Source organism: Pelophylax lessonae (genome assembly GCF_965119305.1).
Source record: "Pelophylax lessonae genome assembly, chromosome: 5".
NCBI lineage: Eukaryota > Metazoa > Chordata > Amphibia > Anura > Ranidae > Pelophylax > Pelophylax lessonae.
The window spans coordinates 111,285,117-111,309,781 of NC_138772.1; the positions used below are offsets into that span (position 1 = coordinate 111,285,117).

General features: G+C 41.8%; 1 protein-coding gene across 9 annotated transcripts in view; it reads left to right on the top strand.

Annotated features, from left to right (window-relative positions):
* The window catches only part of KMT2C (lysine methyltransferase 2C), a 448,529-nt gene that overhangs the window by 65,995 nt on the left and 357,869 nt on the right, over positions 1 to 24,665 (top strand). The gene's annotated exons all lie outside the window — the stretch shown is intronic.

Genomic DNA, 24,665 nt, shown 5'->3' on the forward strand with positions numbered 1-24,665 from the left:
TAACTGCCATTTTGTCTGAGGTTGTTTGGGTGGGGTGCAAGCAACCCATAGGCTTAAAGATCATATAAGGATCCTGGAAAATCTGTCTGCATTGGGTATTGATTATTTTATGTCTGTGGCTACCTTTAGAGTTGAAATCCATGTTCACTGATATGTTACAGTTGAAATAAATGTGAGCTGTTTTACCTTTCAAAATGTAAAAATTCCTTCCTCTTCGGATTCACAGACCTGCCGCATCTATTTCCTGATTTAGCTTTGCAGCTCCCATTCACCTCTCCACCTCCAGGCTGCTCACTTCTGTTTAATGAGTAGAGAGGTGATCATGGAATCTGTGAAGGCCCATTCACACGTGTGCTTTGTGACCGTGTGCGGCGCGCTATGCTATGATGCAAGATGCATTGCCACAACGCAGGACAATGGACAATATACATGCTAGTGAGTTGCTGTACCATTCATTGGGATTTGCACTCCAACTCACTTTCCGGTATTGTGCAGTACACAGCACACATACTATGTATTGTGGTGTGCTGCGTTTTTGAAATGGGTCATACATATTTTTTTTATCTGCTATGGTGCATTGACAGCCCATTCATAATGTATGGACTAAACAAAAAATTAAAAATGCTGCGCAACACCTTTTGTGTCTCAAACTTATTACCCCTACTTGGCTATTGTGGGGGCCCCAATGATTAAATAAAAAGTAAATAACACTACTTCAAGAGCCGGTTCACACTGCCGCGACCATATGTCGTCCCATGTCGGAGCGTCTTTTTACCGCGACTTGTGAATTATTTTGCGCGACTTATGACAGACGACTTTGTGTTTGGCCAATCAGAATATGATGTGTTGGGACCTAATTCCCCTTTTCTGTTTTTTTTTTACTAATTTCCTCATTGCCCACCAGTGCCACATATCAGTGTCCACCAGTGCCACTGCCCACCAGTGCCACGTATGTGCCCACCAGTGCCACTGCCCACCAGTGCCACAAATCAGTGCCACATATCAGTGCCACGAATCGGTGTCCATCAGTTCCACATATCAGTGCCACGAATCGGTGTCCACCAGTGCCACGTATCAGTGCAACGTATCGGTGTCCACCAGTGCCACGAATCAGTGTCCACTAGTGCCACATATCAGTGCAACGTATCAGTGTTCACCAGTGCCACGTATCAGTGCCACAAATCAGTGTCTATCAGTGTCCATCAGTGCCACGAATTAGTGTCCATCAGTGCCACGAATTAGTGTCCATCAGTGCCACGAATTAGTGTCCATCAGTGCCACGAATTAGTGTCCATCAGTGCCACGAATTAGTGTCCATCAGTGCCACGAATTAGTGTCCATCAGTGCCATGAATCAGTGTCCACCAGTGCCACTTATCTGTGTCCACCAGTGCCACTCACACAGACCAAGCAGAGATAATGGAATATATATACCATTACATATACCATATAGGCATGGCTGCAATGTGGGGAATGCCTGGCTAATCTTTCTTCTTCCTGGAAAGTCTGATAACAAGTCGCTTCAATTAAGATAAGGAGGCGACTCCCATTGAAGTATATGGGACAGTCGGATCACAGGTCGCCTCAAAGTAGTACAGGACCCTTTTCTGAAGTCGGAGCGACTTCAGTAGTGCCAATTAAGACGGCACTGATTGATTAACATTGCTTTTGTTATGTCAAGCGACCTGGGGCAACACAAGTCGCCTCACAAGTCGCGCTAGTGTGAATGGGCTCTAAATGTACAACAAAATGCTCCAAACAGCCAATCTCATTGCTGTATTTATCAAATAATGATACAGGCACCCATTTACATTGATGAGTGACAACACTGATCTTTCAAGTGACAAAAACAATAAAAATCACATAAAGATGTCCATCACATATGTCTCCAATTGTACCTTCTCTGAAGTGATAAAAAATGCTACTACTTTAAGGCCTCATGCACACAGGGCATTTGAAAAAAACGAGCTGCAAAGCCAGTTCTGATGTCAGGAAAAAGCAGCTGTAAAAACGTGCTTTTAGAAGTGTTTTGTATTGGCATTAATACACATTTTACCCATGTTTAGCAGCCTTTCTCTGCCCTCTTCTATTTTTCAGAGGTGGGGGACTTGAGTCACATGACTTGACTTGAGTCAGACTTAAGTCACCAGTTTGAGGACTTGAGACTTGCTTGACTAAGATTAATAAAAGACTCGACTTGACTTTGACTTGAGACATATTACTCAAAATGACTTCACTTTTTTAATTCATTAAATATTTGCATTTTCTCAAGATGTGTTAGAGCAAAATGAATGTGCTGTTATGTTTCTGACACCACAGTCACTTAAAACACCTCAGTGTGTTCTGATTTTTAGGACACTGGCTATTTAACAATGGAAAAACATGTTTTTAGTGACTGTGGTGTTGAAACATGACCGGACGAAGGATTTTGGGCTGTTTTGGCTTTCAAATTGTTTCTTTAATATGCCAAGAAAAAAGCACTAAGCAGTTTTGTTAATGTTGAAAATAAAACAAAACCTTTTCTGACCACTGACTTTTAACTGATTTAAAGGTGAAAATTGGGGTAGATCAGTATTTTGACTTGACTTCTAGCAGGGACTCGACTTGACTTGCTTGCTTTTCGCCACAGTAACTTGGGACTTGCGTGAGACTTGAAGGTTAAGACTTGAGACTTTCTTGTGACTAATGCCCCGTACACACGTGCAGATTATCTGAAGACTTTTGTCTGCAGACTTACCAAAACCATATAATATGAGGTCAAACCTAAACACTTTCAATTTGTGTGCAATCCGGCAGGCCCTTGCACTACATAGAAAAGGTAAATCTGAAGACAAAAGTCTTCAGATAATCTGCACGTGTGTACAGGGCATTACTCCCATGTCTGCTATTTTCCAACCTCAAATCCAACTACTATGGCTTAAAAACTTCTGACGTAGCCTAACGCTGTATGTAGTAAGCAGCCTTTAGCAGCATCAGGTGTTTTTACAGCTTAACGCTGCTGCTGCTCCAGAACATGCTGGCCCTGTGTGTGCATGAGGCCATAGAATAATATGGAGGGCATTTTTAAGCTGCAAAAAAAAAAAAGGAAATCCTCATGCTCCTGATACAAGTCACAAGATTGCTCAAACTGCTAAAGAGAAAAGTCCTTTTTGAAAGTACCTTTATCAGGAGAGGTGTCTCTGGCTTGGATATCCTATACTGAAGGTCTTAGCGGAAAGAGGTTCCCTTATTTCCCCCAGGAGGGTACAACGCTTTATACCCCTGTAGGGGTGTGAGCTAGATCGTGAGGGGAGCACATTGTATTCCTCACCTGCACCCCTGGAAATAGACCACCCTAAGATCGATTCAGTTTTTGGGAAACAGAATCCACAGCACCGAATGTACTTTTTACCCATCACCTAGTCACCATTAATTGTATGATTTATGTTTGGTTCATATAGCACCATTCACCTTATCCATATCCATATTGTTTATGGAAGACCACTTGGCTCTATTTATTGATTTTGTCACTTGCTAATTTATATTTTTAATTTTATAATTTATAACTACAGTCACTATCTCACAGTGTTTCTATTTTATTAGATTCACTTGTTCATTGGCATTGCTTTTCCAATATACCAATTAGGTGTTCACCTTGCACCTTATATATTCCTTTTGCACTTTTTTGGTCAAATTTGAGTACCACTTCTATATATTTATCACGCATTATTCATTCTTTGACTTTTCATCCATGCTAGTCACTTTATTTAGTGACACCCATTTGCCAAATACTTATTCAGCGTTCATTTTGCACTTTATATTTATTCCTTCACACTTTGCACATTTTTGTGTTTATATTTATTGCTGTGCAACTGTATACTGTACAATATCATTATCTATTTCCGTTATTACTTACCAATTGTTTATTTAAGATATACTATCTATTATAGGCAGCGCCATCTACCTCACCTTCCCCTATATATTAAAAGTAATACAAACTGCGCTGTTTCTGAGATATTACCGTTGTTTGTGTCCGCGACGTCACTCGCGCATGCACGTTTTGTCCCTCATTTACGGCACACTCAGCAAGACGTCAGTCTGTGCATTTATGTGTCTTGCCTCTGATTGCAAAGGTACACGTCATTACAATCCCACGAGATACCGGTGTTCTTGAAACACCCCATGTGACTAGCTACGTCACAGGGGGTGTGAACAATGACATTCATGGTTAACACAGGGAGGATATTTACATGTGTACTCTTATTGGTTTGCTGGGCTTTGTCGCCAAGGTAACGGTATACTAAAATTAGGCTTGGTTAATTTTTACTGAGCATGCACGGGATTCTGGCTGTGACAAAGAGGAAAGGGCAGAAGTACAGATGAGGCTTGAATCGGAAGGCAACCACAAACATGGCGCTGGCTTCACCCGGAAAAGATAAAAAAGTAACTAAGCTGCACAATCAGTAAAAAAGATCCTGTAAGGCTAATTCATATCCTGGTGAGTTTTAGAAATGATATACATGGTGGCCATATGATTACTGGGAAACTTTCTTCCTCTTTAAGACTAGAATACCTCAGCAGCATTACCTATTTCCTGCAATCCAGTGGCATTTCCGGGTTGACGGAATCAAAAAATAGGCCATGCCCTGGCATGTTTCGTCACCCTCTGGTGACTTTATCAAAGGGTTATGTGTAGGCTGCCTTGATGTAATGCAGGCCATAAAAGTATATTCAAGCAGAGCTCCACCCAAAAGGGGAAGCTCCGCTTGTTTGCACCCCCCCTCCCTCCACTGCCACACATTTGGCGCTTTTTGGGGTAGCTGGTACCTGGATTTGACAACATTTCTGGCCCCTTCTCCTTTCTTGGCGTCCTTCTGGGACCTGTGTGATACCCAGAAGATGGCGGGACCATTCAGAAACCGCAGCGCAACTCGCCGGTTTCCTTTACTCGCAATGCCGACACCCGAAGCCGATGGACACCCGAAGCCAGCTTGGGGTGCCGACGTTGCGGGATCCCTGGACAGGTAAGTGTCCTTATATTAAGTCAGCAGCTATAGTATTTGTAGCTGCTGACTTTTTAATTGTTTTTGTTCAGACGGAGCTCCGCTTTAACACATTGCAATGGATCACTTTAGAGTGAATGGGGTCTGAAACTGAACCTAAAATAATTTTTTATTGAAGTGATGTGTCGAGCCTAAAACTGGTCAATCTGAATTACATCTCCATTGGAAGGTTATAAACAGTATAGCTATCAGTTTGGAATCTGTAAAGAAAAGAAAAAAACCTAAATCGTGGAACTTGTCTTCATTGTTTACATCCTGCAATGTTTCAGCATCCTTTTGGAGTGTTGCATGTGTGGGCCTGGACAAATGCCTGTATTGGTTACACGTACAGGATCAGAATGAACAGAATTTCTTTGTTTGGACCCAACTGAATTGTCTTCTCAGAATGCAAAAACACTGCTAAGTGCAGGATATTCTGCAGCAAAAATTCCGACTTGTTTTTACCTAAAGCTTGTATTTTTACTTTCCAGATTGGTGTTCTTATAATATTTAGAGCCGGTTCACATAGGCACGACCCGACTTGCCGGGACGACCTGTGTAGTCGCGGTGCGCAGCTCGCACCGCGACCTCGGAGCGGCCGGAACGGACTTCATATCATTGAAGTCAATGCAGGTCGCTCCAGGTCGCCCCAAAGTAGTACAGGACCCTTTTTCTAAGTTGGAGCGACTTGTGTCGCTCCTATTAGAACGGGTCCTGTGCTAATCTATGGTAGGCGACCCACCTCGCCTGACAAGTCGCCCCCAGTGTGAACCGGCTCTCAAGGGGACCCATCGGTAAATTTGCAAGTCTGCATATATAAATTCATGACCTGCCACAATATATAACTGTAGCTTATACATAGCAAAAATGATTTTATGTAACAATAAGTTGGTGTACAGGGTATCCTTTTGGGAGAATGGTTTAATCCAAGTCTGCTGCAAGCAAGAGGAAGTATTTCTTTAGTGTGCCTCTTCTCTATTGATCTCTTACTAGGACTGTTCATTGTAATTTGTTGGCAAGTCAGAGTGAGGAGTTGATCGTAGTCTGTTGATTTTTGCACTGGCTAAAAGTATATCTAAAGGCAAACTTTATTTATTTTTTTGGATGGAGAGGGATTAGAACACCTGTTAGAGAGAGAGAGAGAGATTCCCCTTCTCTTGTTGTCCTGTTTACCCCTATCATTGAAAGTGAAAGAAAATCCAAGATTTGGGATGTCGCCAAAAAAATAATATAGAGGAAATCTTCCAATGGGTACACTAGGTCTGGTGACCTGGGGGACCCCAAGGGATTCCCTTAATTTGCAGGGATTTCCTCTCACTTTATGCTTGGTTTTGGGACAGGAAGTGAAGCAAAATCTCCATAATGGGACACATATGGCAACTAAAAACCTGACACGGGTTATAACCCTCCCTTGCTCTATCTAAAATGGAAAAAAATGTTTTGTCTATAGCTCCTCTTTTAAATGTGAGGTGAACCATGTGACACGGCTTTTACACACCCAGCCAGCAAGATAAAGGTTACTTTGCAGAAAACAGGTTTTACATGTATATAACCTCTAGAGCTTTTATCTGGGACCCTGGGGGGATGACTGAACAAAGATGGTACCGGTCTTCCAGGGTGAAATAAGGCCCATGTCACATACCGTTTGTAGCAGCTAAACAAGGACTCTCCTAATGGCCCGGTACAGGATAAGACTATGGAATGAATGATCGTCTGTTTTTTTTTTATTTGCATGTTAGTCTGATATAGCAAATGAAGAGTTTACTAAAAATTTTCATACGGCAGAATAAGAATTGTGTATTTTCGACCAACAACTGTACCAATAAATGAAAATTGTACAATCTGGTATCTTGTTGAAAAAATGTTGTGCTTGTCCCATCGAATAATTTTGCATGAATTGTGCCGTGTACTAACGATCTGATTATTGCACCATGGTTTCAAAAGCAGGATTTTGTGGGATCTCCTAAGGCTGATTGATACCAACTCAGTTTCTGAGCTGTGTGTGTGTTTGTATTATATATGCGTGGAGTTCACCTTTCAAGTGAAACATTACCCCCCCCCCCCTTTTCTATTTCTTGGGTAGTTCACAAAACACATCCAGCAATGTTCTGTTGGGATCCACTGCATTGCTGCTGTGTAGTCCCACTCCGCCATCTTCATCTGTGACCTCATTAGGAGGCCAGCTATGTCTTCTGTGTTCCTACAGCTAACCCCCCCCCCCCTCCACTGTACATCATCAGGGCGGTGGTAGGGGTGCTGTCAGGGAAATTGCATCCAGATTAGAACCAGGTGGCCAGTGGATAAATTGCAAATATTGCCTCGTTGCTTTGAAAGCGAACATGTCATGACCTGGCGGTACAACATAAATGTGCTGTTTGCATGTACATTTCAGGTGATTTTGGTCTGTTTGGGATGGGTGAAGCTTCCCCTCTTGTTCAGCATGTTGTATAAATCCCCTGAATATATGTGATGCATAGTTAGCAGAAACAAACATATTTTAGCAACAAAGCCCTAAGGGCTCTTTCACACGGGCGTTCCGATCAGATCCACCTGTCAGTTTTTTAGGCGGATCTGATCCGTGAAATCCGGACGGATGGAAACCCTATTTTCCATTTCCATCCGTCCTGGGAATCGGATCGCATGGGATTGGATGAGAGCGGACAGGCGGTCCCCTCTCATCCGATCCCCCCATAGATAGCAGCGGGGGCTGTGACATCTCCCTCTCCGCACTGCAAGCGGAGATGGAGCTGTCATCCGCCGGCTCAGCGGGGATCGCGGATCGATCCCCGCTGAGCAGCACGGATCCGCCTACGGAGGCGGACCGTGTTAAAGAGCCCTTAGACACCACACTACTCACAATAAATGCCCCCCAAAACACCTTAATGTCTGGTATGGTAGAATGGTAGGACTGCTGATCTCTGCAGACTATTTCCAAAACCGATGCATTGTGTATGAGTGAATCACAGCCACATTGTCAGTATGTGAGCAACTCGCCTCCTTTAACTGTATACAGCAAGTTTTTGTGTCTGTGATGTCACACCTTCTCCTGGCTGAATTTGAAAGTGATATGACTTCCTGCTTCCTTTTCCTTGCCAGTCCTTATACTAAATCTCCCATGATTCTTTGAACTTCTGTAGTTTCAGGGCTGGTTGTGGGAGTCGAGTCCCTTGATGTGGGTGGGTCCTAGGGTTACTGTGGGTGTATCTAGGCCTTCATGTGGGTAGTGAATGGGAAGGAATGGAATTGAGTTATTCCTGCCCACACTCCATTCCTCTGTACAGTAAAGCGTGTGCTGTTCAGCAGGTAGGGAACACGCAGGAAATATAACTATCTGTAGGTGTGACTGGGAGGGATTAAATGTTAGGATGTATTCAATCCCACCCACTATCAGAGCTATGAGAGAAATGACATTTACAGAGTATGAAAGACTGCAAAGGGCACAGTACAGACTCTGGGCACTGCAGGAAGTGGCAGTGGAGGAAACAGGATACGCAGGGTGTCACATGACACAAAGCAACAACCAAATCCAGAATATCAGGGGATCACATGATAGAGATATGATCTATGCTGATATTGATCATTCAATTCTAGTGAAAAAAACATTGGAATTCGGCTTTAAGCCTGGTACACGTGGGCCGAATATTGGCTGTACTTGCATTGCATAGCTAGCACAGCAAGTTCACCTTTAGTACCCTGTTACACTTTTGTATATAGGGTGTGATCTGTTACTATGCAGCATCTCCACTCATCCCACTACACACACACGCACGACAGACCCCATCTACACATACGTATACCATATGAATTCCCTCAGCCACCCCTCCCTTCCCCAAGTCAGCTTTTGGCCTGAACTCAAAAAGTGAAGCTTTGCCTTATTCTAAGGAACATCTAGAAAAGTTTACCTGTGTCCTGAACAATATATGTTTTGTACAGATCTATGCTATGTATAGGTGTTTTTTTTTTTACAAGTCTATACATTTACTTTTAAATTCTTTGCTAATATCAAAAGTGGACGATAAACAAATACAAATATATTATAGAATATACATTGTTTTTTGCATGAATCTCGTTTTTTTATGCAAGGACATCTGTCTGCTTTCAGGGCATTGGGTGTGAGTAGGTGTGTCAGGATCCTATTATAGTATAGTGACCACATTATTTATTATGTTACAAATATTGGTTTACTTATCGCCCGGAAACCTCTGGTTCAGGAAATTATTCAGCTTGTTTGAGTGCTGAGTAGTGAGCGTTTAAAGGGTCTCTAGCTCCACTTAGTTTTTTTTCCTAGTTCCCCTTTGTCGGTTATTTATTATACTGATCATCCTTGCTTTTTTTATGCAGGAATTTTCTGCCATGAATCTGTTGTTCATACATCAGTACCGGGTGCAAGTACCCCAATATGTAACAAGAAGAGTAAAGGCCTGTACATACGCTAAGAAAATTGGAAGGAAAATTTCGTCCGACGAACGATCTGCCGATTTTCGAATTGTTAGTATAGTGCTTTCAACAGCCGATTTAAGAATTTTCAGATGACAAAATCTGGATGTGCAGGCTATAACATTATTATCGTATGGGTGTTTATACAAGGACTTGTAATAGGAATGTTCTTTTTTGTGAAGGCGCATGTTTACATTGAGATCTCATTGGCACAGCAGAAGTTTTGTCATTATTTTACCTTTCCTCATATCGGCTATAAAGCTGCTGCCAGTCTTTTTTTTCTGTTCGTTCTTTCCTGTTACAGTAGGGTGAAGGTGTGATAAACGTTCTGGCACATAATCCATAGAGAACTGTTCATTTGGAAAATGGCGGAGAAAAGGTGATGTATGTGATTGTGTTGTCACCTACATTCCCTATAAAAACTGGGGAATAGTTTTTAATGTCATGTGGAAGGCAAGGGTCTACATTGTGTATATTTGTATTTCCTTGTGCTCCATTTTGCAGGATTTCTTACATAAAAGGCCTGTATTTTATGTATGCACACATCCTTGGTACAATTAAAATTTGTTTTGGATAGTCTTAAGCCTCGTACACACGATCAGATTTTCGAACGATCTTGCATCCGATTTTTGTTGCATGCTAGTCTCGTATAGAAAATGAAGAGGTTACTTTGATACGAAATTTCCCATACAACAGAATTCAATTTCAGAAGTGATGTCATGTGTTGAATTGTTTTGTATGTGTTCTTTCATTTCTGAGCATGCCTAGTCTTGCTCTTACGAAAACTACTAATTAAACGAAAATCGGACATTGTGTTGACATACGATAAAAATTTTATAGCCTGCACATCCAGATTTTGTCATCTGAAAGATCTTAATCAGCTGTCGAAAGCACCATACTAACAATCCGAAAATCGGCAGATCGTTCGTCGGATGAAATTTTCCTTCCGATTTTCTTAGCGTATGTACAGGCCTTTTCTCTTCTTGTTACATATTGGGGTACTTGCACCCGGTACTGATGTATGAACAACAGATTCATGGCAGAAAATTCCTGCATAAAACAGCAAGGATGATCAGTATAATAAATGCCCATTTTTGTGCATTCACGCACACACGTGTGATACATGTCATACGCATGTATGCACATATTTACTGTTCTATAGGCTGCACATCGTTAATGGGCTTGTATACACACAGGGGAATAAAGTGGAACTTCACTCTCCCAATTACCATTGATTATTTTTTAATCCTTTATGCTGCTAGCAATAGTAAATCGATAGGAAAGTATATCATATTTACTTTTTTTTTTTTTTTCACATTTCTTTAGTTACTTCCTGGTTTCGAATGATGTCACGTCAAATGTCCTAAATCCCAGGAGTCTTTAGGAGGGGAGGGGGTTTCTCAGCTAAGCACACCCTCGTGCATGCCTGAGCTAGGAGCGTATGGCTTCCAGGAAGTAAATGCTACATGAATCATTTGCCCTTATAAAGAGGACCACTGGCAGAAATGCTAGGGGGGTGTTTTTCAAAGTGATTTACCAAAATAAAGCATGGAGACATGGGTGGATGGGAGCATTTGCTTTGAATATTAAAAGTGAATTAAATCGTGTTTTTGGTTTGTGGTGCTTCGATGCAGTGAAGATTAACTTTAAAAACAATTTGTATTTACATCTGTAAAAGAAAAAGCCAGTATGCCTAAAAAGATTGCGTTTTTTGGCGTCGGTGTGCAAGAGGCCTTGGCATATAAGAATAGGGGAAGGTATTCCTTGCTCTGTTCATTTTTCTTTTTATCTTATGGGGAGAGTTTCACCATTTCTCAGGATCTCTTTATGTAGTTCCACTTTTAGTTTTCGGCATTTCACCTATAGCCATTATGATCATGGGCTTTTCTAACCTAAAAAAATAAATCTTAAAGTGGTTGTAAACTCCTACATACCCAGTGAAGTCATACAGAGATGAAAAAAAATCCTCCTACATACATTTTTACCTGGTTATCTGCAGTCTTCTCCTCTTTACATCTGTTCAAAGTGCAGAATTTATAAACATTGTCTCAGCTGGTCAGATCTGGGAGCTGATTGCATGGAAAGGACTCACCCTCTTCATACAATACATTGGAACAGAGCTGAGGCTGTCAGTCACAGGCTGTGTCTGGAGATCCCTCCCCTGTCACCTTTTGTCTGTGTCAGGAAAACCTGTCCATAGAGACTAATGCTGATAACAGAGGAAAAGCCGCAAACGGAAATGACTCAGTGCTCTGGATTGAAGTACACACTATAGAGGGGTTCATAATTCATGTCTGAGTATTACAACCACTTTAAAGCGGTGTTCCAGCCTTTTCTGTGTTTACTAAAAGTCAGAAACTACAAAAAGTGTAGCTGCTAACTTTTAATAAACACACACTCACCTGTCCATGATCCAGCGATGCGGCCACCCGAAGCCTTGATCCTCTCTCTTGATCACTGATGTGACAGCTTACGGCTTCACAGCCGGGTGTGCATTGCGCATGTTGGAGTTGTGCTGCGCGTCTTGATTGGCCGGCAATCTTCTGGGACCTCTGACGTTTCCCAGAAGATTGCAGGGAGGGAGGGGGAGAGAACTTTTGCTTGGGCACCGTGGCGCTCTGAGCGGCAGTTAAGTGCGGGTACCTGTCAAAACTAGGTATCCGCTCCCCCCCAAAAAAAATGACATGCCAAATGTGACATGTCAGGGGGTTAGGAGTACTTAAAGCGGAAGATCCACTTTTTTAGTTTAGGATACAGCAAGAAAGTGGGCGGTTATTTTCCTGATTAGGAGACTCCCTCTTTCTTCCTATTCTGGTGATCACATTGGGGTTTATTTACTAAAGCTTGAGAGTGAAAAATCAAGCTCACATCTGCATAGAAACCAATCAGCTTCCAGATTTCATTGCCAAAGCTTAATTGAACAAGCTAAGGTTAGAAGCTGATTGGTTTCTATGCAGAAAAAGGCAGAAGTGAGCCTGATTTTGCACTCTTAGGCCCCTTTCACACATACTCCGTTATCGGTTCAGCATTGTCAAAATGTATCAGTGTTTCATCCATTTTTTTTTTTTTTTCCAACCGTTTATTTTTTACATCCACTACTAATGCAAAAACGGATGAAAAACGGACCGTTTGTCCGTTATACATCCGTTTTTCGTCCGATCCGTTTTTTTGACGGATGAAAAATAGGGCATTCATCCGTTCCAAAAAACAGACATTGATAGAAGCGGATGAAAACGGATGTTAACAGATGATCATCCGTTTTTACATAGAGATGCATTGATGTCCGTTTTTCATCCGTCAACGGATGGATGAAAAACGGACCGTATGTGTGAAAGGGGCCAAAAGCTTTAGTAAATGAACCCCACTGTGACCAGAATTGAGGGAAGATCTCAGATTAAAAAATGCAAAATGCATCAAAATTGCAGAAAAAATGCACTATATGCTTTTCTGCAGCTTCTTCATTGAAGTCTAGTGAACAAAAAAAACAAACCGTTTTGCATTTAAAAAAAGTCCCATTCCAAATGCGCAGCAGCTGAATAAAGCACAATATGAACATGTCCCGTAGAAAACTATGTTAAAGCGTTTGTTACCCTAGAAAAAAAAAAAAAAGATCCTGTCCCCTTAAAGCAGTGCTTGTGCTGTGTCATTTGGTCCCCTGTATCACCTAAAAAATAAAAACTTGGCTGATCCTGCCAGTTTCTACCCTCTCCTCTGTAAACTGACCACGGTATATCATAGCTGCTGAGCCCTGACACTGTGGTCAGTTTACATACCTCCGTCATCCGCATTCCTGCACTGTCCTCCTCTCTGCTCCTCTCCCCTCCCTGCCTGTCTGCTCATCAGTTCCCGCCCCTCCACTCCTGCTGCTCTTATGTAATTTAAAATGGCCCCATCCCCTCTGTAATAGAACAATAGGCGCTCCTGTGTTTGTGTTCTAGAAAAAATATGTGATCGGTACCTACATCGGAGCGGCTCCCGGCAATCACGTGACCGCTCGGCTCTCCCTCTTCCCCTCCTTCCCTACTGACGTCAGCGGCAGTGCTTGGGCCTGCCCACTGGAACTGTGAGCCGGGTAGAGACGAGAGCTGAGGTGGTCAGCTGAACATCGGGAGCCGCTCTGAATAAGGTAGCGATCTGCATATTTTTTTCTAGAACACAGGCACAGGGACACTGACTGTTCTTTTACAGAGGGGATTAGATCATTTTATATACAATATCTCACAAAAGTGTGTACACCCCTCACATTTTTGTAAATGTTTTATTATACCTTTTCATGTGACAACACTAAAGAAATGACTCTTTGCTACAATGTAAAGTAGTGAGTGTACAACTTGTATAACAGTGTAAATTTGCTGTCCCCTCAATAACTCAACACACAGCCATTAATGTCTAAACTGCTGGCAACAAAAGTGAGTACACTCTTAAGTGAAAATGTCCAAATTTGGTCCAAAGTGTCAATATTTTGTGTGGCCATCATTATTTTCCAGCACTGCCTTAACCCTCTTCGGCATGGAGTTCACCAAAGCTTTACAGGTTGCCACTGGAGTTCTCTTCCACTCCATGACGACATCACGGAGCTGGTGGATGTTAGAGACCTTGCGCTCCTCCACCTTCTGTTTGAGGATACCTCACAGATACTCAATAGGGTTTAGCTCTGGAGACATGCTTGGCCAGTACATCACCTTTACCCTCAGCTTCTTTAGCAAAGCAGTGGTCGTCTTGGAGGTGTGTTTGGGGTTCTTATGTTGGAATACTGCCCTGTGGCCCAGTCTCCAAAAGGGAGGGGATCATGCTCTACTTCAGTATGTCACAGTACATGTTGGCATTCATGGTTCCCTCAATGAACTGTAGCTCCCAGTGTCAGCAGCGCTCATGCAGCCCCCACTCTTGTTTGTGGGCTTCCTTCTGGGAAGACCGCACTGCAGACCAATTTGATGCAGTATGCAGCGTATGGTCTTAGCACTGACAGGCTGACCCCCCACCACTTCAACCTCTGCAGTCATGCTGGCAGCACTCATACGTCTATTTCCCAAAGACTGCAACTGGATATGACTCTGAGCATGTGCACTCAACTTCTTTGGTCGACCATGGTGAGGCCTGTTCTGAGTGGAACCTGTCCTGTTAAACCGCTGTATAGTCTTGGCCACAGTGCTGCAGCTCAGTTTCAGGGTTTTGGCAATCTTCTTATAGCCTAGGCCAGGGCTTGACAAATTTGCCTGAAATCTAGGAGCCAGCTAAAGTTAGGAGCCAGTTTTTTTTTTTTTTTAAACTAACAACCAAGCTATATTTAATAAAACGGATACTAAATTTACACATAAATACGACTAGAACCCCACTCTCCTCTATAGCGCAATTGGATGGAAACAGACTGTCTGTCTCTTTCCATCCGATGCCATCTGATCCGATCCACGGGATGGATAGAAAATAGAACCACCATCAATCTGTTTTTGGAGGACAGGATCAGATGGCGGCAGATTACCGCTCCATAGAGGAGAATGAAGGGTCCGATCAGGTCTGCCTGAAAAACTGACAGGCGGACCCAATCAGACAGCCCGTGTGAAAGGGGCCTTCGGCTGTGGCATGGCGATGAGAACATTTTTTTTTTTTTTTATATAATATAATATATATATATATATATATATATATATATATATATATATATATATATATATATATATATATATATATATATATATATATATATATATATATATATATATATAGAAAAAGGATGTTTTATTTTTTTTTTTTAATAATTAAAAAGAAAAAATTATTTAACTTTTTTTTTTTTTTAAATTTAAAAAATAAATTAATAATAATAACCACACTCCCTCTCCACTTACCTTTAAGCAAAGGTAACTGGACAGAGAGATGAAGCCTGCAAAAACTTCCCATCTCCTTCCAAAGAGCAGATGAGAAGGAAGGCATTGAGAACATGCATTACTCCCGGCCACCACAAGAGGGCGCCAGTTCCCCTAGCCTCTCATCTCACAGAAGAAGGCCGAAAAGCCGGGGCCTCAATTTATGGACGGCGTGGAAGTCCGTGCACTCGGGAAAGAAGGTGGGGGCGCAAAAGGGACAGGACACCTCCTGCAGGGCACCCCAGTTGCCAGGTCGCTAATTCTAGTCGCAAATGCGACCTGGCGCCCGGGGTTTGTTGAAGCCTGGCCTAGGCCATCTAGCAACAATTCTTTTTTTCAGATCCTCAGAGTTCTTTGCCCTGTTGAACTTCCAGTGACCAGTATGAGAGAGTGAGAGCGATAACACCAAATTTACCACACCTGCTCCCCATTCACACCTGAGACCTTGTAACACTAACGAGTCACATGTCACTGAGGAGGGAAAATGGCTAATTGGGCCCAATTTGGACATTTTTACTTAGGGGTGTACTCACTTTTGTTACCAGCGGTTTAGACATTCATGGCTGTGTGTTATTTTGAGGGGACAGCAAATATACACTGTTCTACAAACTGTACACTCATTACTTTACATTGTAGCAAAATGTCATTTCTTCAGTGTTGTCACATGGAAAGGTATAATAAAATATTTACAAAAATGCGAGGGGTGTACTCACTTTTGTGAGAGATTGCAAGTGGCTTAACAACCACTTTAAATGGACTGAGTGCATTTCTGCAAAAAGCACTAGAAAACGGATAGTTGTAAACCAGGCCTTCTTGCTGAGCAGAGAAGAGATTAAAGTGTAGGTAAATGTTGCCTGGGTACGGACTGTTTTCTCAGTCTCTTGTTACATACAAGTTGCTTTTTCCACAGAACGCTTTCCATGGTTGTATTACCCATTTTTGTTTAAAAAAGTGAGTGTATGATTTCCCCCCCCCTTTTTTATGAATGTTTTGGTAAAAAGTGATTGTCTTATTGAACATAGATGAAAGTAATATGTGAATAGGCAGAAAAAGACGTTTCTCTTTAATGGCTGGCTGCAAGTTAATAAAGGATGAGTGGTTCAGTAGTAGTTGCTCTTTCCCATAACTTTTCATGTGAAGACTCGTACGATAAGTAATCAGATGTGGCAGCTCGCACCTCTGCCAAAGGCTGCGACAGATGACCACAGTCTCGTGTTTATACAAATAACTCCCCAGCAACTCATATTGGCCTACATTGTGGTTAGGCAGAACTCTGCTGTATGTGTGTGTCTGCTAAGAAACGAAAACGCCAGCATTCACAGAAATACTCACATGGAGTTCAGTTATGAAAAGCTTTGGCCTCCTGGGGTTTGTGAATAGTTGTTGTAAATGTAGATATTAAAGTATATGTCTGGGCAAAACAAAAAAGAAAACAAAAACCCATGTAGTACACGCTCATTTGCCCATGTTTGGCATTGGTTGTCTTGGATGCACCCCAGCATTGTGAGTGAACAAAGAAAAGAGAAGCAGTGCAGTGATGATCTCCCCTCTGTCGCTCTCTCTCCTCCTCCTATCGGCATGCTTCTTCTCAGCACGTGAACAGATTGGTTTCTGCTGCATCATCTCACACTCCAGCTCTGCTGTACAGGGACTGCAAGAAGCTGATATCGGTCAAATTCAAGTACTCACATGACTTGTATTTAGAAAAAACAAGATCAAAACACTTTGTGTATTATTGCTTAGAGTTGTGTAAAATTGTGTCCTAGATCTGCCTTTTTGATGCACTTATAGGTTATTAGCAATCTGCAAACTGATACTTATAGATTATTGCAGGCTTCAGGCTTTTTGTGTACATAATTAGGGCTGCAACTAATTATTTTTGATCAAAACTTCAAAAAAAGTTTTTGGTTTATAATTTAGTTAATACAGTATGTAAAGTTTAAAAAAAAAAAAAAAAGACAAAACATATGTCTATGTAGTGGTAAATATTATTAGTTATATGGTTAGGGAACAAAATATCTAATCCACTCTGAGAATAACAGAAGAGATTATACAGTATTCACTATTGGTGTCGGTTCACACTATGGCGATCCGACTTAGGGGGCGACCTGTGAAGTCGCATGAACCGCGACTTCGGCACGACTTGCACGGACTTCATTATAAATCAATCTCTATGCAAGTCGCTCCAGGTCGCCCCGAAGTAGTACAGGAACCTTTTTCTAAGTCGGAGCGACTTATGTCGCTCCTATTAGAACGGGTCCCATACCACACAATGGACCGCGGTGCACGACTTGTCAGGCTGACCAAGTCGTACTAGTGTGAACCAGCACTTAGAGGTTGAATCTGGTACAAATCCTCAGACTCCAAGATTATACATTTTATTTAAAGAAACAAACTATGACCTGTTTTGCAGATTTTCAGAGAGGACTATAATATAATATTCTACATGACAGACTCCCTCGTCCTAGGCAGGTAGCTTGATACAACCTGCGCCTGCTGTCACTTATGCTGACCATATACAAACAATTTTTTCCTTCGAAAATTTTCATTTTAAAAACGTTCTTTCAATTTTCTAGTCATTCTGCAGCATCTCCATTGAAATCAATTGAACCAAAAAAGCAAAGAAAGCACGACTTAAGTCCCTCACCCTTTCCAAAAAACTACTGGTTGAAGAAAGCATAAATATGAGCCTGTCTTATAGGAAATAATGTTAAACTGTAGTGCGTTTCTGCAAAAGGCACCAAAAAACCCATAGATGTGAACCAAGCCTTAGGTCCTGTTCACACCTGAGCGTATTTCAGCTCGTAAAACGCACTTCTCTGAAGTTTCAGAATGCCCAACAAGCAAAATCCTATTCATTTTAATGGCTCCTGTTTACATCTGAGCATTTTGTCGCCCGAAGCTCAAAAAAAGTACATGAGCGTCTTCTTTGACAGATTACAAGCGTTTTTGATAGAGGTCAATGCCTGCCTCCAAACACCTGCAAAAAACGCCTGACAAAAACACCCAAAAAAAAAAAAACGCCTAAAAGCGATATGCTCAGGTGTGACTGGAGCCTTAAATAGAAGAGGAAGCTCTAGTGCATGGATTGCGTAGATTTGCATAGTCGTTACATTTTTGTAATGAGATCTGCAGCACATATTCTGGGGTATCTTTCTATGTTCTGGTGCATAATTATAAAAGTAACCGCTTCCATGTGATTTGTTATTGTGGTCAACAAAAAATTCAGCCTTAGTGTACGTTTACACCACAATCTCCGCATTCAAGGTGTAGTTTCACAAGTACTGTTACACGCATTTGAAATGTGTTTGTGGTGCATTTTTAGGCATTATTTATGCCTAAATGTATTTTTGGTTTGTGTTTTGTGGTGTGTGTATGTGCATTCACATGTGTTCTGGTATATTTATGTGTGTAAAAACAAAACATGAAATCACCACTATGGGCTTAGTGCAATACATTTATTTTATTTGCAAATGCATTCATAATGTGTTTTAAAAATGCATTCAACGGTATCTGGTGTAAATAACCCCTTAGAAAGATGGCTGAAATATATTGATGTATTAACAAGGTATTTTCTTTTCCATTATTTTTTTTTTTTGGGTCATCTTGAACAAGGCTTGTTAGTAATAGTATATACGGTATATTCTTTGAAAATTGTTTATTTTCTATGCAATCTAAAGACAAAAAGATGCAACAAACTGCACTTTTTTCTTCTAACTGGTGTTTTAAAACAATCGGGAGCATATTTATAAAACAGCTTGTATGACATTCTTGCAGGTGAATCTTCCCGGTACAGTTTTTTTTCTCTCTAATGACCGTGATTGATTCACCAGTGAATGTTTAGTATGAGTTTTTAACAATTATGTTTTAAGATTATGCCCTGTAGTATTATTGTATTAAAAAAAGTGCACATATTTGTGATTTTTGTCCTATTTATATAGTGGTTCTATCTACAAGTGAGAAACTGATGTTTTTTTTTTTTTTTAATTGTTTTTTTTTTAAATTGCTTTTTTAATGTGAAAGTAAAAAAAAAAAAAAAAAGCATACATGCTTTTCTTATTTGTTTTTCATTGTTCAGAGTTCCTCCATCTTATATAGTGTGGCCTTGCCAGTCCTCCACATGTGCACCCAGCAGTGCTTATTGCAGGGCTTGACAATTTGCTTTGAATCTAGGAACCAGCTAAAAAAGGAGCCAGCTGTTTTTTTTTTTTTTTTTAAACTAACAAAGCTTTATTTTCAATGACCAAACTCTTCTCTAACCCTGATGTGTATCTTTACAAATGCGTGACACAGGTTTACACAGAGTTATGCCTCTCAGCTTTTGCCTATTACCTTTCTTAGGATCCCTAAGATCTTAGTAAATTTAAATTCATAATAAGTGAGATACAGCACATGCTGGGACTTGTAGTCCTTTCATGGTCTGCAATGGAGGTACAGCACATGCTGGGACTTGTAGCCCCATAGCAGCCCCTGACCCAAGTGTACAAACTCCCAGGAGGTATCCCTGTACTATTGGCAGCACACAGGTGTGTATTACTCCATGATGGATAATAGAACACCCCTCCAGCCCAGTGCCTGGACCCCTGCCCAACTGTGTGCCACTCGCTCCCTTGTCAGAGACTCGGCTTCACTAATGACACCCAGGCGGAAGTGAGCGTCAGGCTCAGTCACCCCTGCCTCAGCCATTCCCTGCTTGGTTACTCCAGACTGGCCAAGTGTTCAGCCAATGGCGAGGTGCAGTGGGTGGGGGGAGCTGGCAGCAGCCTTAGTGCCAGGCTTGAAGCGTGTGAGGTGGTGTCAGCTCAGGCTGTGTGATTCCAGTGAATGGGCTGACAAACATCCCAGGCATCAGGATGCACTGTCTAGTGACCATGGCGACCTGGCGCCTGGGATTTGTCAAGCCTTGCCTTGCCTTATGGTACTGTGTTACAATGGCATTGTTTAAACAAAATGATTCTCCAATAGAGCGCTAGATGTACATGAGTGGGATTGTCAGCCCATCCAGTGCTCTAGTGGGGAATCAGTTTGTTTACAAGGTGCGCTAGTATAGGCAACAGAAGTGCCACTGGATTGGCTGTGCATTACTATGCTGTTACTATGGCAAAAGAAAACCAAATGCTAGGTGTGCTATGTAAGCTCTGCAAATCCCAACCATGCACACCCAGTACAGGTGATGTCATTTTCACCTAGGCAAGATATATGGAAACAAAAAGACATAAAATATGTGATTCTGTCAGAGGGCATACAAAATTGTATTTGGAATTTTGTAGGAAGGGTGAAGGTGTTCTTTAACTCTCAGGGCTCTTTCACACGGGCGTTCCGATCAGATCCGCCTGTCTGTTTTTTAGGCGGATCTGATCGGATCCTCCATGCAGCTCTATGGGGCAGCGGATGTCAGCGGAGACACCTCCGCTGTCACCCGCTGCCATCTGTATCCGATCCGGTCCGTGTAATCTGGACGGATGGAAACCCTATTTTTCCATCCGTTCAGGGATCGAATCGGATGAGCGCAGACAGGTGGTCCGCTCTCATCCGATGCCCCATAGAGAGCAGCGGGAGCTGTGACACCTCCCTCTCTGCACTGCAAGCGGAGACGGAGCTGTCATCCACTGGCTCAGCGGGGATCAGTGGATCGATCCACGCTGAGCAGCACGGATCCGCCTACGGAGGTGGACCGTGTGAAAGAGCCCTTAGTGCCAGAAAATTGTATCCCTTTAAATTTTGTGTGTTCACACTGGTTGGTTGCGCTTCCGTTGTGGTGTTAAAATCCTGCATTCTGAAATTGTGGACAGTTAAAAAAAAAAAAAAAAAAAAAGTACCAAAAACGCATCTCCCCGTTGAAATGCATTGAAAATGTAGCAAGAACGCATCACTAATGCACCTGTTAGGCTTTTGATGTGGTTTTTGAGTCACATGACCGATGAAAAACGCACCATAAGCTCAGTAAAATTGTGGTAAAATTGCAGCTTTTTCTTTGCCATTATCGGCAACTTTTTCGCTTATCTCAAAACGCTAACGATTTTCATCCTAAATTTCGGTGCATATCTAGATTTATCTTAGATTAATCCTAACAATCCTGTAAAAATGTGTGGATTTTATTTTTTTTGGGTGCAAGCACGTTCTTTTGCGATGTGTTTTCGGTGCAGCTAAAGAAAGCCAAATACAGCTTTTTCTGTGGTTTGCGTTCTGGAAAGAATAGTAATGGGGGGAGGGTAACCAATGTGTTCACCCTTCCTTACCTTCCCTATAGATGTGGAGGATTCAGAAAAGGTGATCAGGTGCTGTATAGGAAAAAATAATCAAAGTGCTCGGTGCTTTATCCTCCACCTATGTGATCAAGCTCTCGCCTTACATATTGACCCCTGTATCACCACAGGGGCAGATATAGCAGTTCCCCCTTATGGGATATATAAGGTCTGGTGATAGTGTCTGGTGAAAACACAGCTTGTGTTTTCAATGGCCAACTCCACTGCACTCAATCCCAATCAGCAATGTATAAAAGACACATCTAGTGCTCACAGATCTGTCCATATCTCCATTTGCACTGCAGGGATGCGGCCATTGCAGTTCACATGGTACATGCTGGAACAGCTCTCACTGCTCAAGTGCTATCTTTGTGGGTCATTTTCGATACATTGCTGATCGGGATTGAGTGCAGTGGAGTTGGCCATAGGAAACACAACCTGAGATATCACCAGACCTTATATATCCCATAAGGGGAACTGCTATATCTGACCCTCTGGTGACAGGGGTCAGAATGTAAAGGGAACGGCTTGATCACATAGGTGGAGAATAAAGCACCGTACATTTTTTTTTTTTTTTTGCACAGATGGTGGATGAAATTTGAATTCATTTTATATTAGCTTGGATTATTTATGGATGTTTTTTCACAATTTTTATGTACTTTTGGATTTATGTACTAAGATTTATGGTAATGATTTCTGGCGCAGCACTATTATTTGGTTTTAAGCCTCGTACACACGCAACGAATTTTCGCCTACCGGTCGTCCGTCTTTTCTCCAGAGTGGTGTTTGTTGGTTGGAATGTGCTTTAGACTGCACACGAATTTTCCCGCACGTCAGAATTCTACTTCAGAAGTGATGTCATGTGTTGGATTGCTTTCTTTGTGTTCTTTCATCTCTGAGCATGCCTAGTCTTGCTCATAAGATTTTTCCCCATCGAAATCTGTACAAATGAGACGAAAATCAGACGTGTGTTGACGGTCGACAAAAATTTTATAGCCTGCACACCAGGATTTTTCGGCCGAAAAGTCGGAGTCGGTTGTATCATACTAACAAGCCGAAAATCAGCAGATCGGTCGTCGGACGAAATTTCCCGGCAGAATTTCTACTCGTGTGTATGGGGCTTTATTAATATTTAGGTGTAGTGAACACACTTTAGTGAAACCAACCAGTCCTATAGTATTTTTGAATGTTTTGATTGGCGCTGATTATCTTTTGGTTATTAGGTGCTGTGTAGGATCTAAGATCTATATAATTGACTGGTTTCCCTTTATCTATACTTTGTTAACAATATATAATAGTGAGCAGACATTAGGAATTGGTTGTAGGGCTGCTAAGTGAGTGTTCTTTTTTGGAGATGATTTGCCTTTAAAAGGCTTTATAGATACCAGTGGCAGATGTGTGAGATCAAAAACAATTTTTTATAGAAAAATGTAATAATTTCCTAGTGACTCTTTGAGACCAAGGAGTATTGATAAAGTAATAAAGGTCACATTCTCTGCAGGTGAATCATTTAAAACACAACCCAGGATGATAAACCTTCATTTAGTTTTTAGTCAATGTTATATTCCCGTTTAAAAAAAAAAACCCCAAATGTATTTATGCTGGTATTATGATTTGGGATCTTGCATGCATTGCTAAATCTCCTTGATCTTTGGGCACAAGTGTCACCAGAGATTAATAAATGCAGGATGGGACCTTAGGGAAGGTGCCCCTTAAAACCCCCCCTTCCCCTTCACTTCAATTGATACTGATAAGGATTGTCATAGACATGGTAAAGTCACTCAGGTTGTATTTTCTGGCATATTTTACTGGCATGGCATTCCCCCTCAGACCACAACTGCCTATTAGTCCATCCTCCCTTTTGATGTGACCGACAGGTGCGAAAATTTGACAAAATTGTGCAATTCCTCTTTACTGAAAGAGAAGAAAGGTTGTAGCTTGGCCCCCTGGACATCCACTGGGTTTAAGGATCCTTGCTAGATCACCTTGTGAATGATTGGGCTCTGTGTTAACAGAACACCTTCTGGGCCTCAAATGATCTTTTTGGCCTTTTTTGCACCCCCAATATGTGTTCTAAATACACGTCTTTTAATATAAATGTTAACGCTTTGTGAATCACAGTAACGTACGTAATCTCAATCTGCCATTTGGGGTCCTGACTCCCAGGTTACCTATTTACGTTTCATCTCTGCTGCTGAACAGTGCCATTTAACATGCACTCTGCCTTCATTATTTTGCCATAAAGTGTGTTTTTTTTATAGCGGATAAAGGTAATCCTGCTTAATTATATCTGTTTTACTGCTGGAAACCCTGGTAAATGCTGGTTGCCTGGGATTTTTTACTGGGAAGTTGTTTTGCCTATATAGTGCAAACAGTGTTGTACGTTAATGGACGTGCTGTTTTTGTTCCTGTAGCCCTGTTTGTAGATCCTTACATCATGTTTAATGACCTATTACAAAGATGTAGTGGGAAAGCAGAAAACTCCAGTAGGTAAAACCAGCTTATATTGGGCAACGGTGCTTGCCTACCATTTGACAGCACAGCTTGCATTTTTTTTAGTTTTTCTGAAAAATGCAATGTCTGCTAATTATATTTCATGGCGCCATGTTTTTTCCCTCATAATATGCGAAGCGGGAAGGCTGCGAATTTGCAGCCTGTTCCCGAATCGCAAACGCACCCCTGGCAGTTCACACTGCCATATGCGATACGCTGGGGGTGTCAATGAAATGTTAACGACACCCCCAGTTTGATCGCATATCGCAGTGCGATCTTTACAGTTCGCACAGGATCGAATCGCACAAGTGTGAACCGCTGTGCGATACGATCCTGATGCGGCTGCAAAAAAGGGTCCTGTGCATCTTTGCTGCGGGTGCAGTGCGAATTTCAGCCATACAAAGTGTATGGCTAAACTCGCACCGCACAGCCGATCGCATGTAATGAAGGAGCAGTGCGCTCAGACATTACATGCGATCGCTGCAGCCGCACATATGTGAACCGGCACTTATGCATAGAAGGTGGCCTGGCTGTCAGTATTTCCCTCTATTTTATAGACCCCGTTTTTAGGCATATTAGTAGTTAAAACGGAACTGAACTGTATCTGAG